The sequence below is a fragment of the Perca flavescens genome, chromosome 4 (genome assembly GCF_004354835.1).
Source record: "Perca flavescens isolate YP-PL-M2 chromosome 4, PFLA_1.0, whole genome shotgun sequence".
Classification (NCBI taxonomy): domain Eukaryota; kingdom Metazoa; phylum Chordata; class Actinopteri; order Perciformes; family Percidae; genus Perca; species Perca flavescens.
Genome location: NC_041334.1, coordinates 18077777 through 18095252, shown reverse-complemented (window position 1 = coordinate 18095252; position 17476 = coordinate 18077777). Strand labels below are relative to the sequence as shown.

The 17476-nt window shown below is 39.1% G+C and overlaps 1 long non-coding RNA gene across 1 annotated transcript in view; it reads left to right on the top strand.

The window, feature by feature from the left end:
* The first annotated feature begins 2409 nt into the window (after positions 1-2409).
* Positions 2410-17476, top strand: part of LOC114554456 (uncharacterized) — a 37844-nt gene continuing 22777 nt past the window's right edge. Inside the window, exons 1-2 of the long non-coding RNA XR_003692419.1 lie at positions 2410-2506; positions 4521-4595. This is a non-coding gene — a long non-coding RNA (uncharacterized LOC114554456). The remainder of the gene's footprint in view (positions 2507-4520; positions 4596-17476) is intronic.

Here is a 17476-nt window from a genome sequence, read left to right as displayed (position 1 = left end):
GAATCCAAGCCATGATTAACACAATAAAGAATATAAGAGGGTTGATGTTGGGTAATCAAGGTAGCTAACTTTGCAGGTTGACTACTCCTGTGCAACTATAAAACGGGTGAAAAATGAAAAGACATTGTGAGCCTCAAGGTCATCCAAACAGTGCGTCAGTACCTCTATTGTTAGAAGCTATAAAAGCAAACCAGAAAGGGGGAAAAGACAGACAACAATTTCAGTATCAGATTGGATCATGTACTGCATGACACCCTCAAGAGTATGTCCCTTCCCAGATTTGCAATCCTACAAAAACCTTAAATCTCTCAGAGGCTCAGCCAACAAAGTTAGTAAGGTTACAAAGCAGATCTGCCAAGATGGTTTGGAAAGTTCCCTCTCCAGTGAGCTGAGGCTGAGCTGAGAAGTAGTGTTGCCTAGACTCTAAAACATAGATAAGTTGGACTTTTAGATAAAGATTCATGGCAGTCTGATTTGAAATATCTTTGAACAGTTGCCGTGGTTGTGTCATTTTAAGCAGGAATACTCCCTTACTGGGAACAACACCGCCTCAGTAGTCTTTAGGACTCCATAGTGCATGCTACTTCAACTGTATTCATATGTGATTTGAAAACACTAGTTATCTGAAAATCTCTAGAGTTAATACATTAAAGAAGTGTTTGTGTGTGTGTGTGTGTGTGTGTGTGTGTGTGTGTTTGTGTGTGTATATGTGTGTGATATTCTCAAAGGCCTCTTGAACTGGATGGTGGTCGGCTGGAAATTAGAGAAGTGAGTAACTGACAATCTTACCAAAGTGGTGCCTGCGACTAGTTTAATCTTAATTGCAGAACAGCAGTGTGATCTGCAATTTTGTGCACAGTGCATGTATTTATATTGCAACATGAGTACTCATTTACCAAAATTATGGGAGACCACGCTCACATCCAAATGAGCAAGCACATATGCCTCCGACAGCACCAGTGATGATGACTGTACCGGCTTAATTCACTGAACATCCACAAGAAATTACAAGCTTCAGTGGGTTATGTGGTGTAAGTGTTTGGGCATTTTTTATGTATTGTTTACACATTGCTGATTTTGCTGTACTCACATTATCTGTCTCAGAGAATTTACGATATGAAGATGTCACATCTGTTTTTAATGGTGCACAGCTGCATGCACAAATAGTAATCCGGGGACACGCTGGGATTTGTACTGATGATACATATCTTTGTAAAGATTAAACCACAATGTATGTGTGTGTGTGTGTGTGTGTGTGTGTGTGTGTGTGTGTGTGTGTGTGTGTGTGTGTGTGTGTGTGTGTGTGTGTGTGTGTGTGTGTGTTTGCGAGCACACTAGAGTTGCTACAGTTCAGGGCCTGTGTCTCATCTTTGTTTCTGCGGCATAATGGGCTTTGTACTGTAAGATAATACCCAAGAGACAAAACAATACTTCTGAGCTAGAGGATTGTGAAGCCGTCCCAGTTGCAGCACCGTTTTTGCTCCGAGCTACATCTATGATTGGAAAACCAGCGAAACCTGGATTTACCGGCAAATGATATTAATCGCTGCAGTGGTCCTTTTCACTTTATCATCTCCTCTCTTTTCAATCACTAAGCTCTCAGTTTCTAAGCTATTTTCTCTGTACCTCGTAATTCACTCCTACAATGACACTCAATGTCAAAATAGGTCCATCTGCAATGTTTTTCTTTATAGCAGCAGAAAAGAGAGACCTTGGCAGGATTCAGTAGTAGCCTATACCTACTGTGAGTAGCCAGTTTACAATTGTCAAACCATTCATAGACTGTTTTCTTCTTTTCTTAAATAAAAAAGCACGAGCATATTGTTATAAAGATACAAACACACACAGTACTTTTATATATCAACTTAAATAATGGATATCGATTCAGACCTTTGTTTCTGTAAAAACTAAAACAAATGTGTTGGCCTACCTGTACTTTAATGTAACCATAATTATGAGGGGGTATAACAATCTTTATGTACTTTATTGTCATCCCAGTACTGACAGAGAAGTAGCCTTAGCCTACCATGTCTCTGCTTAAACTTGAAGTCAAGTTGTCTGTTCTCACCTAGTACACACGCCCAGCTAACAATAATCAGGGCTTTGTGTGGCTAACATTTTAGAAAGCATCATATAATTTATGTTTATATATGAATTGTAAAAGAATGCAATAGCCTATTGTATTGTTGAATAAGAAATGAAACACCATTGCTCAGTTAGAAAATGTCTGTCAAACTAAGCTCTGCTAACTTAGTTACAATCAGCAGCTAATATTAGGCTAGCTAGCTGATCAATCACATTCACCACGGCAACATACTGTCATTTTAAGAGACAGACAGTAAAAGACGATCTTTTTATTTTTTTTTTATTTCAAGCCTCACTTTTTTTTAAACAGCTTCATTCCTAAGCTCTCATGTCAGCAACCAGCTGTCAGTGCTGCTGAGTCAAAGATAAATCAAAGAAAGCAACCAGTGTCAACAGGAATAAAAGAGCAGTTTGCTGCAGAGTAAGTTCTTCTCTAATCTAATGTACTAGTGTAAACATAAGTGCTGTCTATGTTTATATGATTGATGAAACTAACTACCATAACGTTAGCTAACTGTAACAGCTAGTAGTTAGCAGAGGTAATTTGGGGTATGTTTGCTGCTCTGACCAATAGCCTACTTATAATGTGCAAAGAGCATGGTTTGTTTATCTGTTGTAAATTAAGTTAGCCCTTAATATAATTGCAAGTTGTATTATGGTTGTTTGTGTCCATACAGTATGCTGTCTATAAGCTATTGTAATGAGCTGAGTTAATGTGTCCCTGTTATTATGAGTTCATCAGTTATGCAGATGTTTATGTTATATGTTTGTGTTATGCAATAATGTTACCAGCAGAGGTCAATGTGGTTATATCAGACCTATTTGGGTGGCGATTGTCTCGCGAGACAACCCGAGTTTTGTGGGATTTTGGGGGGGTTGAGGAAGAGCCTGGGCGGGGGTTCGGTCTGTTGTTAGCGACTGAATGGACGGCGTGGTCACGGCCAACAGTGACCTGAGTTAAGCTGTGTTACCTAAATAAATGCACCGAAGTTGCAAGCCAGTCATTGCCTCCTTATTCAACACTGCAGCACTGGGGTGCTCGTTACACTATGTTAGCTTCTGCTACTAGCAAGCTAACATGATTGCAGAATGGTATAAGAGATCTTTTTTGAGGCAATGTTAAGGATAAAAACACGTTTAAACCATACAAACTGAACTTGAAGCCACATATTTGTTGTGCGATGGATTTTGAGAAATATCTCAATCTACCTATCTATCCCTATCCAACCCGGTCTCACGCCAGGTCGTTATATAGTTACGTTATTTAAGTGGGGGTGTTCTCTGGAGATAATTTTTTTGTTTCCACATTACAATGAATCATTTTTCTTGCCTGTGGTGCAACCATATTTGGATTATTGGTGGAGACATATTTTCATGAAGACAGTTTTACCTTAAAAAAAATATGAAATTGTCCATATAGTTGTTTAAAATGTTTGTGATAAGTTGTTGTTGCAGCCTCAGAAGTCAATGTCTCAGTCCAAATGTTTAGTTTGCCACTATGATGACCATGGAGCAATGACAGGCTGAATTAATTATTGAATCAGCATCTTTATATAACTTATTTGCTATAATTTTTTATTTGAATTAAGCAATGTTGACTTTCCACTACACAGTTACATCGCATGGAGTAGGCTACAGAATTACTAATATTTAATCTGTTACCAGTAAAGAAAATTCCCTAAAAAACATTTCATTTCACATTGCTCTTTTGCTATACGAATCATTTTCCCTTTAGTTAATCATGTACTTTATTACTTGAAAGTGTAGGTTGACACTTGTCATTTATAACACATGCATGTTAAATATAACCGTGAAACTCACCTCAAAAGAGGTATAAATTAGGTTTTTGCAGCTGCGTGTATCAGGCTCTCGTGGTGATTGCTTTGGTATGTGAGACATTGTACTCTAGAAGACATTGAAATAGATAGCATAATTCTTTTTTGTGAGGGATGCACTGTTTATTAGAGATATATCAAGTGAGATGGGGTATTGCACTGTAACTCTACAGTACCTGTGTATTTATTGCCCTCGCTTGATGCCTCTGGAAGGCCTGTAATAGAACTGATAAACAGGGCAATTATGCTCAGAGCTCCTTTAGCTTGTATTGATAAGAACATTTGGCACTAAAACATGTATGGCCATCATTTCTCATGACAGTTTGTAGTTTAGCATGCCCCACAATCTTACAGCAGCTGATTTAACCTAGCCAGTCAGTTTCTGAGCCACTCAGTTTGCTTCTCCAGCCAATAAGGACATTGAAGAGGTAGGAGAAGAAAGGTGAGATTACAAACCAGCCCATCAGTCTATTAGTTGTCCAGCCCACTTTTTCATGTATGTGTGTTAAATAGGTTTTGTAATAGCTAATCTGTTTTCATTTGTTAAGTGTTTATAAAAGCAGAGTTAACACATATCCCTGCTGAATCTCCTCCTCCTAGGCTCCTAAGCTCATTGCTCATCTGATCATGATTGGAGAAAAGCACTTGACTGTCAAACAATGCTGTTTCCCATCTGTGAGTACCGTAATTGAAAGCAGGCCGCACACATTCAATTGTAATTTGTAACAGAGCAATTGGTTTTGACTCTCAGTTCCTGCTATGTTGTGCTAGCATGTTTGTGTCATGTATGTGTTTTTTTAAGTATGTTGTTGGCTCCTCCTGTACCAGCTTTACAATGGTAATTGGGAAACATGAGATGCCTTTCAGTGAAATGTTGTCCACTGGGCCTTTGGCCTAACAGAAAAACCCATGCTCTTTGTTTTAAAACTTATGTGAACTGGAAGTGATACCCCCCTCTCAAATCAACTAAATTCTAAATTGTATTGTCCACCTATTTAGGGCTACATAGACTTCAAAAAGCATATTTGTCTGAATTGGTTCCCAAGCTCCAAACTCTAGAGTGAAGCAGCATCATTTATGCTCATTATCCCACAAACTCTTCCATTGCACTGTTACTAGTGGGGGTTGCCATTTGACAGACAGATTCCAGCTATGTGAGTATTTGCCCTCTTACCTGCATACTTATTGGGGGATTATGTGGCATTGTAGGCTTAATATAAGGTTTCAGTAATGGATTCTCATCTCTGTATGTATGTGTGTGTGTGTGTGTGTGTGTGTGTGTGTGTGTGTGTGTGTGTGTGTGTGTGTGTGTGTGTGTGTGTTTGTGAGAGTGTTTGATGCAAAAACAAAGAAACCCTGTGTGTGGTCTGAGTCTTTGTGATGGCTGAAAGGTTTTAGAGTCCACAGGGACTGGTTTGTCAGTCTGAATGACAACTGTAAATGCACCTGTCATCATCCTTTGAATATGCTCACCATTACTAGCAAGATAGAAACCCAGAGTAACTTGGGCTTATTTGTGTTTGTTTGTAGTGGTAATAATGTACTGATGATAGTTCAGGTAGGCACTGTGACCTGCTCCTTTGTGAATGTGAACATTTGTGTGTGTGTGTGTTGGAACGTGCATCCCCATGAACACATTTTGCCTTCTGTCCTAACACTCTGGGCTGCACAAACTGGATTGTACTGAAGCCCCTAAAGAGACAAACATTTAACAGATATTAAAACGGTCTACAGCGGCTCACCACAACAGATGGTTAAATTCATCTTAACTATCTGGAAATTAGAAATATGGATTTCTGATCCTTCAGTGTTGGAGTATGGGGAAAAGGAAGTGTGATGGAAGAACTACTGGTTCATGTAAGAGGTGGAGGTGGCAGATCTGGAGAAAAGTGGACTGATGAAAAAGAGAGTAAGGGAGTGGAAGGTTAAATGAGCAAGTGCAATGTAATGTCACCTGCACACTGCTATAGTTGCAGCAGATTAGTAGAAGTCACTTTGGTGATTTAAAATCACCAAAGTAAATATCCCTGTCCATGACGAGACTGATCATGTTGCTTCTGAAGTTAATCTGTTGGGTCCAAGTGGAAGTGTTAGTGCAGTATGATGTCAACCTAGTGGTGCATTTATTTGACTGTATACTGTATAACTGACTTATATGACACTATATATGAGTGCTGGAATCTACTGTGGATCCTTACATTGTTGTTTTAGATTTTGCTCAAAAAATATTAGTTCATTTTATTTATTTCATTTAATTTTACTGCAGTGTAACAGCAGTAAAACCCTTGATGATAAATAACCCTTTGACATACAGTACCTAATCTCATTCCGAAACCCTTTCAATTCAAAGCACTGTTTCTAAATTATTGTTAACCCTAAACAGAGTGACATAAACTACATCAAATCTTTTATTATCTAATAATGAGTGCCTTACAAATATGTGTTTGTATCACACATTCACAAAAACACATTCACCTTCATCTAAGTTTATGCTCTTGGCTGATTATGGCTGCTGCTGTAACACAAGTAGCATGGGGATATGTTTTTTTGTTCCTATTGTACACAGAGATATGACATACTCCACACTACATCATGCACTAACAGTGTTAATTACATACATTTTCTAAGATGTAATAGTCCAATGATTTGCACATCAATTGGCAACATCAACATCTATTTGTAGAGCACACTCTTGCTTTTTCTTCTAATAGATGTTTTTTGTTTTTTTTTAATCTAGGATGACCTACTGTACTGTACATTTGTGCAGATGACACTGTGATTCAACATGAATCATAAAACCCACTTACATTGCACTTTAAATGCAGAGCCCTCACACATTTGTTCAGGAAAGTGCTGAACTTTGAGGGACAGGATCAACAAAAGATTACATAAACATATATCAGGCTCCACTATCTGCCTCCCATCAGCAATCTCTCTTTCACGTTTCCTGTTTCCGTGCACTGGCAGTGAGAACCTTTATGAATCATTGGTTGTTAATGGGACATTGACTATTCCAGTCACAGCAGGAGTGAGGGGAGGGGGCAGCTGGGAGTCCCATGGGGACCCAGACCTGTGGCAGATCCATTATTCATGGTTCACCATGGGCTTGTAGCGAACACTGACACCCGACCTGTCTAAATCAAACAGCGGCAGTGAGTTTAATGCCCCTTGGGAAATGCGAGGCTCAGGTAAAGGTGGGGAGGGTGGAGGGGAGTAGTGGGAGTGATGGTGAGGGTCAGATCAGAAAGGAAGGGAAGGAGGGGTGAAGAAGAAGAAAGGGAATGGCCTCTCTTCTTACTCCAGTGGCTCTTGCTTGAAAGCTGTCAGCACAGTAGCTGCTATAACAACCCCTCTCCTGTGCTTTGGTATGCTGGTTCTTTCTTTTTTTTTATTTCTTTCGTCACACTGCTCTTTGCTTCTTATTTTATATTTTGATGTCACTATAAGTCTAATCGTAAAACCTCATGCTGCTTTTCCTTATTGGCATACACAAGCTTTTCTTCGTGGATCTGTTGCACAACAACTTCTGTCAAGTGCTGATAAACTTTACATAAACTTTCACTTTAAATTTCAACAGAGTAATCCATTGAATGTTTTGATTTTCTATTTGTGCTTTGCTAAACTCTGAAATGTTTAATGTTCACTGTGCAGACACAGTACATTCATTTTGTCTGCACATGCACTAGTGTGGATTTAAATTAAACTTCTGTCTTTTTTGTCTGAATCAAAGATCTCAATCACAGTCAAACCTGGGATAAAACTGTAGTCTATAAATAGTACTGTACAAGGCAAATGAAATGGGAGGCTAAAATATTGTATGTGTATGCAAAGGTCTAGTTTGGGGGAAGAGTTTTCAGCGACTACATTGAGGCTCAGTAAGCCTTCAGAGTGGATGTTACAATTATGTAACGGAAATCAGTGAGACCTCACTGGTGTCCTCTCTGTCATTGCTATGCAGGAGAGTTAGTAGTAAGGCTCCATTCAGCCCCTGAGTCAGAAAGTGACACTGTATTGAAGCCAAGCGCTAAATACCCAACAAGGCACTGATTGCCTTGTATACACCAGCATTAGTATGAGATAAAATCACCTTCAGTGCTGTCAGAGCAAGTCTTGCAAGTCTTGCTTGCACAAATATTCTGTGTAACCTACTGTATATATTAATAAACATGCTTGTGCACAATTGCAAACATATCTGCATGATATACAGTAAAGTGTTCAATGGCTTCATGCAAGAAAAACAAACTGTATATCATAAGAGAGGCCATCTTCTTTGAATTAATTCCCTGCTCTTGTTGCTACTGAGCTGAAAAAAAACCTCACTAGCAAACCCCCTTTAGATACATTTTCCCTTGATAACTTGTGTAACAGGTCATTACTGCCTTGTTTGTGCATGTCTGGTTTTCCTTGAGTAATTGTATAAAATCAGTGAAAGCATGGCCATGGCACAACTACATTAATAGTGCTTTATTATTCCCTGTTTAGATATGGAATCTAATGAATCCAGAGACTGTTTTGGTTCGTACATGACGCACAACTCATTTCCCACAGACAAAGAGCCCCTGAAGTCCCTTGTAATTACCCACACCCAGAGATGTTGAGTTTGTGGGTTGCGTCTTTATCTCCTTCAACTCGACACATCCCATGGGGAGCCCCTCCTGTTCTCTCTGAAAACTCCTCATTAATGTGTAGCATTTTCTTTGATCTTGCATCATTGCTAATTTAAGTCAAATTTCCTGGATTTGCTCATTAGATAACCATTAGCTTGTTTCCACATAATTTGACATTGCAATCAATAGTCAAAGCACATGGTAGTAATTCAAGCAGGTGTGCTGTGGATGCTGTGTGTTTGGTCGCTATATTATCTGTGATATTCATAATTATTTAGTACTTTACAATTTAGCACTTGTGAAATCATTATTTCAGAGGCAGTAAGTAAGAACTTGATTCACCAGGGGAACTTGTCCTTATTTGTCTGTTCTGTCTTGCCAAATGTGTAAGGTTTTTGAAAATGTATTTTCTGGAACAGTTTTTGGGAAGATAGCCAGTGGCACTCAATCAGTAGCACCAGCAGCTATAATCCGGTATGCACCGTGCGTACATTCTTTTCAAATTGATTTTTTACAGTGGGGAGTTCTGGATTTTGGAAGCCAGTCCATCATCTCCCATCTCTCTGACAAAACAGGAATGCATGGTACATGCATGGTCAGTGTGGTTGGTAGAGCCGAGAGGGGGGGGGGGGTTTCTTAGCATTGTTTTGAGTGCTTTCATAAACAAGTTAATGCCAAATCCAAAGTACAGCGCGCTGGACATTGGTTTATTTTACCCAGAAAACATGTCTGACAAAACTTTGCACGTTCGCCTCTCAGTGGCTTATTTAGATATTTTAGTTTTGTTGAAATTCACTACAGATATGACTACATATTTTTGATCATGTGTGAAAGTATGGATATTGTGTAAGAATGTGTGCGTGAAGATATATTTGGCTTTCTGCATGACACTTAATGAGCTACTGTATGAGAGCTGCAATGAGGATTGTGTAAACCCGGCCTGTTGGCTGGTATTTGAAATGCGTTTAGTAGGCTAATCAGAGTTTTTTTTGGTGGTTTTATATCGGTACAAGGGCGGACTGGCCATCTGGCATACCGGGCACTTTCCCGGTGGGCCGACGTGCTTTTTGGGCCAACTGCCGATACTTTTTTTTTTTTTTTTTTTTTTGTCCAGCCCATGAACCGGCCCATAGAAGTGGTAGGCCTATATCGGCGGCCTATTGTTTTTTCAATTGACACTGAGCTGGCCCAAAACACTTCAGTCAAAAATATAACATAGGCTAGGTTTTTCCATACACCCCCTACTTTCACATTGAAATGGACTAGTCTGTAATGGTGTGCGGCGTGAAAGATAAACACACAGTGACAAGAGAACTGGGAAGTACACAAACCGAGACGAAGCAAGACGAGTCTGACACAAAAAATGAAACAAAGTTAATCAAGCAGCTCAAATAAAAGAAAAAAGAAAAAAGAAAAAAGACGCCGGTAAGTATTTGGCAACCAGTGGCGGTTCTAGACAAATTTTACTAGGGGGGCCAAGGAGGGGCCAGTGTTTAACCAGAGGGGCACATAAAAAAATGGCAGATTATAAACTTTATTTTAAAATCATATATGACATTTATTATAACATTTATGTTGTACAAGAGTGCAGGTGCAAGAGAGCTAGGGCCATACAAAATGAAGAAAAAAAAAATACAGGGTACAAATACAGGGTTCCTATTCAATGTGAACAAAACTCCAGGGTACAACAAAGGGTACAACAGTGTGCCATTTCCTATTTATGGAAGCCCCACTACTGTGGACAGTTGAGTCCACTTTTATTTTAAACTTTGTCACTTTGTTTTAAGAAAGAAAACTTTATTAGTGATTTATAAACAAAACACACTGTATCACTGTATCCATTTAGGTAAAATAAACCAAATCAGAAAAGAAATGAAATTCACTACTTCACTGTCAGTTGATGAGCAGGTGTACAAAAAAGGGTTTTACAACAGATATGGGCTAGTCCATTTAGGACAGCACATCATCGATCGCTCATCATAGGATCATACATATTTCAGTTACAATATTAGTGTTAGTTAGATCATCATGTCAAAGCTGGACCAGCAAAGTCTGAACGACACAAGTGTGCAATGATAGGAGTGATTTTGTTTCTTTTTTGTCTTGCTTTTCTTGTTTTCAAAAGGAAAAATCATAGTTGGTAAAAAATAAAATAAACTTGCATTGAAAGGTATCACACTGTAGCATTTACAAATATCTAAAGAGGTTTAGTGGATGCCATACAACATCTGTGGCACTTGAAGATTTGAAGATTACATAGATGTTTGGCAGAGACAGAAGTACTTACAAATATCTCCTGTGCAAGTAATGAACAAAAATTATAATACAAAAGAATAAAATCATCTATCCATCTATTTATATATATATATTTCTCTATATAGTATGTGTTTCTTTAGAGCAGTACATGCAGCAGTCACTTAATGGAGTGATGTCATAATGGGCCACAAAACGTTGAGGATGTGGCAAAAAGTTACAGGCAGGAGAGGGGAACCAACAGAAGCAGGTCTTCAGACATGAGTTTGCCCCTTTTTGAAAACCTCCTGAGAGAGGATTGGTGGGATATAGTTGTGGGATGGGAATCCCTAGATGCCCATATATTTTAGCAGGTCTAATTACTAATGCAGAGACAATCCATGAAAACTCTACGCTACATTTACAGCGTAGATGAAAGCTAATATGTGACTCAACAATTTTAAACAATCAATTTGGAGAACAATTCTCTTCTCTTGTACATGGAGGTGGAGGGCCAGGGTTCATATCTAATATCATCTATATAAACACTTTATTATTACCTAATATAATCTATAAACACACTTTATTATTACCTGATATAATCTATATACACACTTTATTATTACTTAATATCATCTATATAAACACTTTATTATATCTCTAATATCTACATAAACACTTTATTATTACCTAATATCATCTATATAAACACTATTATTATCTCTAATATCATCTATATAAACACTTTATTATTACCTAATATAATCAATATACACACTTTATTATTACCTAATATCATCTCTATAAACACTTTATGATATCTTTAATATCTATATAAACACTTTATTATTACCTAATATCATCTATATAAACACTTTATTATTATCTCTAATATCATCTAAACACTTTATTATTATATCTATCCAATGGCAACGCTGCCAAAGATGACAAACTTTTTTACGGCTACTGTTGGGGATACAGACAGACAGGAACAACAACGTCAAAAGCGTTGCACATGCCGCTACAGCAGCAGCAGCTAGCTGTGAAGTGGTGCTAGGTGAGGATAATGTTAACCAAGACAATGATGAGGACATCATATCTTTAAACAGCACCCTCTTTGCCTGCATGCAGTTTTGGGTGTGCATCTGCCAGGCTAGAATAGTGATAGAGATCATGGAGAAGAAACGCAAAGGAGGTGCAGAGTAGCTGCGTGAGAAAAAGAAACAGACCCTTCAGGCAGACGCTGCCAACTGTGTCAAATTGACAGACATGTTTTCGGCAGCAGCAGGACCTTCATCAGCTCCCGTGGCTGATGATAGTGGAGGAGGACTCAGGAGGATATGGACAGAGATGAGGGAGTGAGGGTAGAACCTGCGGTAAGCAGAACTCCCCTTAAAACACAATTGCCCCTTACTTAAACTGAGCCAAAAACAAGTGCTGGACAAACTGTTGATGATAACACTACAGCAATAAAAGAAGTAGGCATGCTATAGTGTATGATTGCATTAGTTTGGCTAAGTGCACGGGTATCTGAGTCTTGACTGATGATGTTCTCACCATTTTATTATTATTAGGCTATATTAGCCTACCTTTCATTCAACAAAGTAGCCTACATCTTAATAATAAGCAAAACACCACCTTAAGGTTTATCGAACCTAAAGCTTGTACTTTTTACTTTACATTTGTGTCTTTAAAGTAGCCTAGATAAACGTTGCACATCATGCAAACTTTCTTAACGAGAATTGTAGCTTTTCCATCTGCATTGGCAGACAGAAACTCATGATAGACCTCTTCAAATTAAAGCACGGGCCTCTTCAGTCGTGAAATGATAAACGAAAATAAAAATATATATTTATATATATATATATATATATATATATATAGCTTATTTTATGATTCATGAGGAGTATACCATTTTATATATGATTTACTATATAAATATACTATATTATATTATTACTTTTTTGAAGTATTTAATGTGTCAACTCTCACTGATTCTTGCTTACTCATTACATGGCGTTAGTAGTTTTAATGAGTAGGAGTTGGTATACATATTCAGGGGAGCGCAAGGATGGGTGGTATTTGTGATCTTATGTGATGGGCCAGTCTGGGCCAAAATGCCAGGTCCAATTTTTGGTCCCAGTCCATCCCTCTATCGGTAACGCTAGTACAAAAAAAACACATGATTCACTCTCTCGTTCGCTGGCTTAGTAGACTGTGTATATGCACGCCTGGGAACCTACCTACTAGCGGGTTGGTGGTTCTTGTGCATACTATAAAATAGAATCCCGCCGGCGCTACTGCACTCAATGTTTCATCAAATCCGAAGTGTCACTTCATTGAGCTTGTCACTAGCTATGTTGCTCCGAATAAATATGCAATAATATGCATGCAGCAGTCTAAAGAGTTTTGACAAGGCACAGCCAAGAAAAGTGCCTTTAATTTAAACTTTCTTCTAAGTGTTGAAAGGCTCTCATACTCTATGCAGATATGCAGCCGCAACTGTAACACAAAAGGCTGAGAGAAAAAGAAAAGAAGATGAAAAGCAATCAGTGTACCAATCAAAGTTGAAAGGAGTGTGCCTCTTTTTCAAGCAGATTTAGATAATGATGAGGGAGAAATTGTCTTACATAGAACCAGGGAAAGTCATTTTCAAGCAATTTTGTCGTCGTTGAGAGGTCAGTGTTTAGAACAAGGCATAACGGATTACAGTGGTGGTAGCCAGGTGCTCAAATATCTGATTTGGCCAAGGATTATCAGTCATAAAAACATAAAAGAATATGGACATGTTTATCCTCTCCTCTCCTCTCCTCTCCTCTCCTCTCCTCTCCTCTCCTGCTTTCCATCCATTGCTGATTAATGCATTTGACAAACCACTGAGCAAGAAAGGGCATTAATAGCTACTCAAAGCAGAGAGATATCATGGGAACCCTTGTTGTGAGAAAATGACGCATCTTCAACACTTCTGCACACTGTTTTCTAAACACTCTCAGGCGGGAGAGACTTTAACTGGCAAGACAAGGCAAGGCTAGGGGAAGGGGAGGAGGGGTGGTGTGGTCTGTTCCCTGGGTGCATGGGTAAAGGCCTCTGCTTCTGAAACAGTTAGCCCACAAAAGCCTAATCACCAAATGACATGATGATCCAGCTTACAGTGGCAGACTGACAATGAAAGTGTGTTCCATTCCTTCAAATACACAATGTGTCTCAAACAATGTGCATACACACACCGTTTGTGTGTGTGTATGTGTGTGTGTGTGTGTGTGTGTGTGTGTGTGTGTGTGTGTGTGTGTGTGTGTGTGTGTGTGTGTGTGTGTGTGTGTGTGTGTGTCCGTGTGTTCACGCTTGTGTTAATTTATTTATGCATCTAGCTGGATTCAAAATATAAACACTTTCCTAATTCTCATGTGGTTAATTTGCATAAACTTGAGAGTGTTTTTGCTGTTTGATGTTAGTCTCCACAATTACTCTTGACAAATGACCACAAAAAGGCTGCAGTGTTTACTGGTTTCTGAATACATAGTCTGTTTTGACAACTGTATGACCTTCAGCACGTTGTCCTCTGGTGGTTTTGAGCGGCATAAAGACACTAAAGAGTCGAGGTGAAAAGAACACACATTTAGTTCCAGTCTTTGAACAAAAATAATGATCAAAATGGTTGAAAAAAACTATTTCCAAATGCATGACACATTCAAGAGAATGGTGTGAATACATTTAGCTAATTAGCTTTCAAAATAGGAACTAGGCAAAACAAAACGCTGTCCCCCTTCCTACCCCCTGTAATTTGGAACAGGTTTGTGAGTTTCTCATTCTCAAAATTATTGCGTTTTTACTTAGGAAAACAAATATGCAGTGATCTTGTTTATCGATGCAAGTTGTCAGGTTTTCTTAAAGGCTATGTCTATGTATATCTAGTGAGTATTGTAGGTACAGCTTTGCTTGTTTTTATGCAAATCTTTGCAGCAAAGGATTGCTCACAAGTGCAATTATTGGATATTTACTCAGTTTCTTTCCATTAGATTTAGTGGCACAATCCCATCTGATGCTATTTGTTCATTAGTCATGAACAATAATCAATGCATTGTCAATGCATCTACCTGTGTTAGTGATGCTGTCGGTATTTTAAGCTACCAACACCAAAAAATAAGAAAGAAGAAGAAATGAAAATCTACCTTATTCTTCTTTGTGTAACTGCTTGTACTTTCAAATAAGTAAACGTGTGAAGGTTCTATATAGATATTGATATTGAACACAAAAATGGATACATTTCTCATTACCAACAGGAATTAAGCAGTCCATTTAGATTCTGAAGCACACAATTTATGACCAACGCCAATGCTTCCTGCCAACGCAGGAATCAGTGTGCCCTTTAGGCAGCCAAGTGAAAAGTGAAAAAAGGTGTGAAGGTTGGTGTAGTGAATGAGCCTTCAGCCTGTCAGAGTTTCATCCTAGTAACGGAAGATCACATTTCATCTCAGACCAACACTTAATGATGGCTTTTTTAACCCTAACCACGGTTTGTCCCTAACATTAACCAAGTGTTTTTAGCTACTTAATCATACTGTAGATACCATGCACATTCATGGTAGGACATTGGCATTGAACATTAATAAAAGCCCTTAAATAACAGATTGTGTCCCAGCTGCTAATGCTCAATATTATAAAACTTTGCTAATGCTGCAGATAGGCTTGGGCCAGTGTAAAAAAATTCTAACCGGTTTGATGTCAAGCAAAACACTGGACCAGACCAGTATACCAAATTTCACCACTACAGCACTGCCAAGTGAGACTGATGGAGAGCCCATAATGAGAGTGTAGCAATGTGGACTGGAGTTGCTGGAATTTCAGACATGTTATCGATACCTGTATATTGAACATCCTTTTATCATGCCTGATCTATTCATTGGACTTTATTATATATATACACTACCAGTAAAAAGTTTGGGGTCACTTAGAAATTTCCATTCCACTCCATTACAGACAGAGTACCAGCTGAGATCAGTTGCATTGTTTTTTTAACAACAGCAACAGTTTTCAGATTACATTATGTGCTTACATAATTGCAAAAGGGTTCTCGACTGTTGTAGAAAGAAGTGGCTGAGCTTTAATGCAATATCTACATTGCCCATCATCAGCAACCATTCATCCAATGTTCCAAAGGCACATTCTGTTTACTAATCTGATATCATTTTAAAAGGCTAACTGAGAAAACACTGGAGAATCCTTTTGCAATTATGTAAGAACATAATGTAATCTGAAAACTGTTGCCCTGGTTAAAAAAACAATGCAACTGATCTCAGCTGGTATTCTGTCTGTAATGGAAATTTCTAAGTGACCCCAAACTTTTTTATATATATATATATATATATATATATATATATATACAGTGGGGGAAATAAGTATTTGACCCCTTGCTGATTTTGCAGGTTTGCCCACTTACAAAGAATGCAAAAATCTACAATTGTAATCATATGTACATTCTAACAGGGAAAGACCGAATCCCAAAGAAAATTCCAGAAAATCACATCATATGAATTTATTAAAATTGATAACCATCTGATGAGGAAAAACAAGTATTGACCCCCTGGACAAACAGCAAGTATTCTGGCTCCTACAAGCCAGTTAGTCTTTCTTTAAGACACAGCCCCAATCCGAACCAATTATCTACATCAAATACACCTGCCTCACCTCGTTACCTGTATAAAAGACACCTGTCAACACCCAAACAACCAGCATCCAACATCACCACCATGGGCAAGACCAAAGAGCTTTCTACGGACATCAGGGACAAGATTGTTGATCTGCACAAGGCTGGGATGGTCTACAAGAGAATCGGAAAGCAACTTGGAGACAAAAGATCAACTGTCGGTGCAGTTATCAGGAAATGGAAGAAGCACCACACCACCGCCAACCTCCCTCGGTCTGGGCCTCCACACAAGATCTTGCCTCGTGGGGTGTCCCTGATCATGCGAACGGTGAGGAATCATCCCAAAACCACAAGGGGGGAACTGATGAATCAACTGAAGGCAGCTGGGACCACAGTTACAAAAGAAACGGTTGGTAACACACTACGCCGTCATGGATTGAAATCCTGCAGCGCACGCAAGGTCCCCCTGCTCAAGAAGAAACATGTACAGGCCCGCATGAAGTTCGCCATTCACCACCTGGACGACTAAGAAGAGGCCTGGAAGAAGGTGATGTGGTCAGATGAGACCAAAATAGAACTTTTTGGCCTCAACTCAACTCGTCGTGTTTGGAGGGCAAAGAACACCGAGTACAACCCAAACCATCCCCGCCGTCAAGCATGGTGGTGGCAACATCATGCTTTGGGGGTGCTTTTCAGCCAAGGGGACGGGACAACTCCATCGTATTGAGGGGAGGATGGACGGGGCCATGTATCGTGGAATTCTGGACCGACATCTCCTTCCCTCAGTGAGAGAGCTGAAGATGGGTCGAGGATGGGTGTTTCAGCACGACAACGACCCTAAGCACACCGCCAAAGCAACAAAAGAGTGGCTGAAGAAGAAGCACATCAAGGTTCTGGAGTGGCCTAGCCAGTCTCCAGACCTGAATCCGATTGAAAATCTTTGGAGGGAGCTTAAAATTCGAGTTGCCAGGCGACAACTTCGGAACCTGAATGATTTGGAGGCTGTCTGCAGGGAGGAGTGGGCCAACATCCCTGCCGAAATGTGCACAAACCTTGTCACCAACTATAAAAAC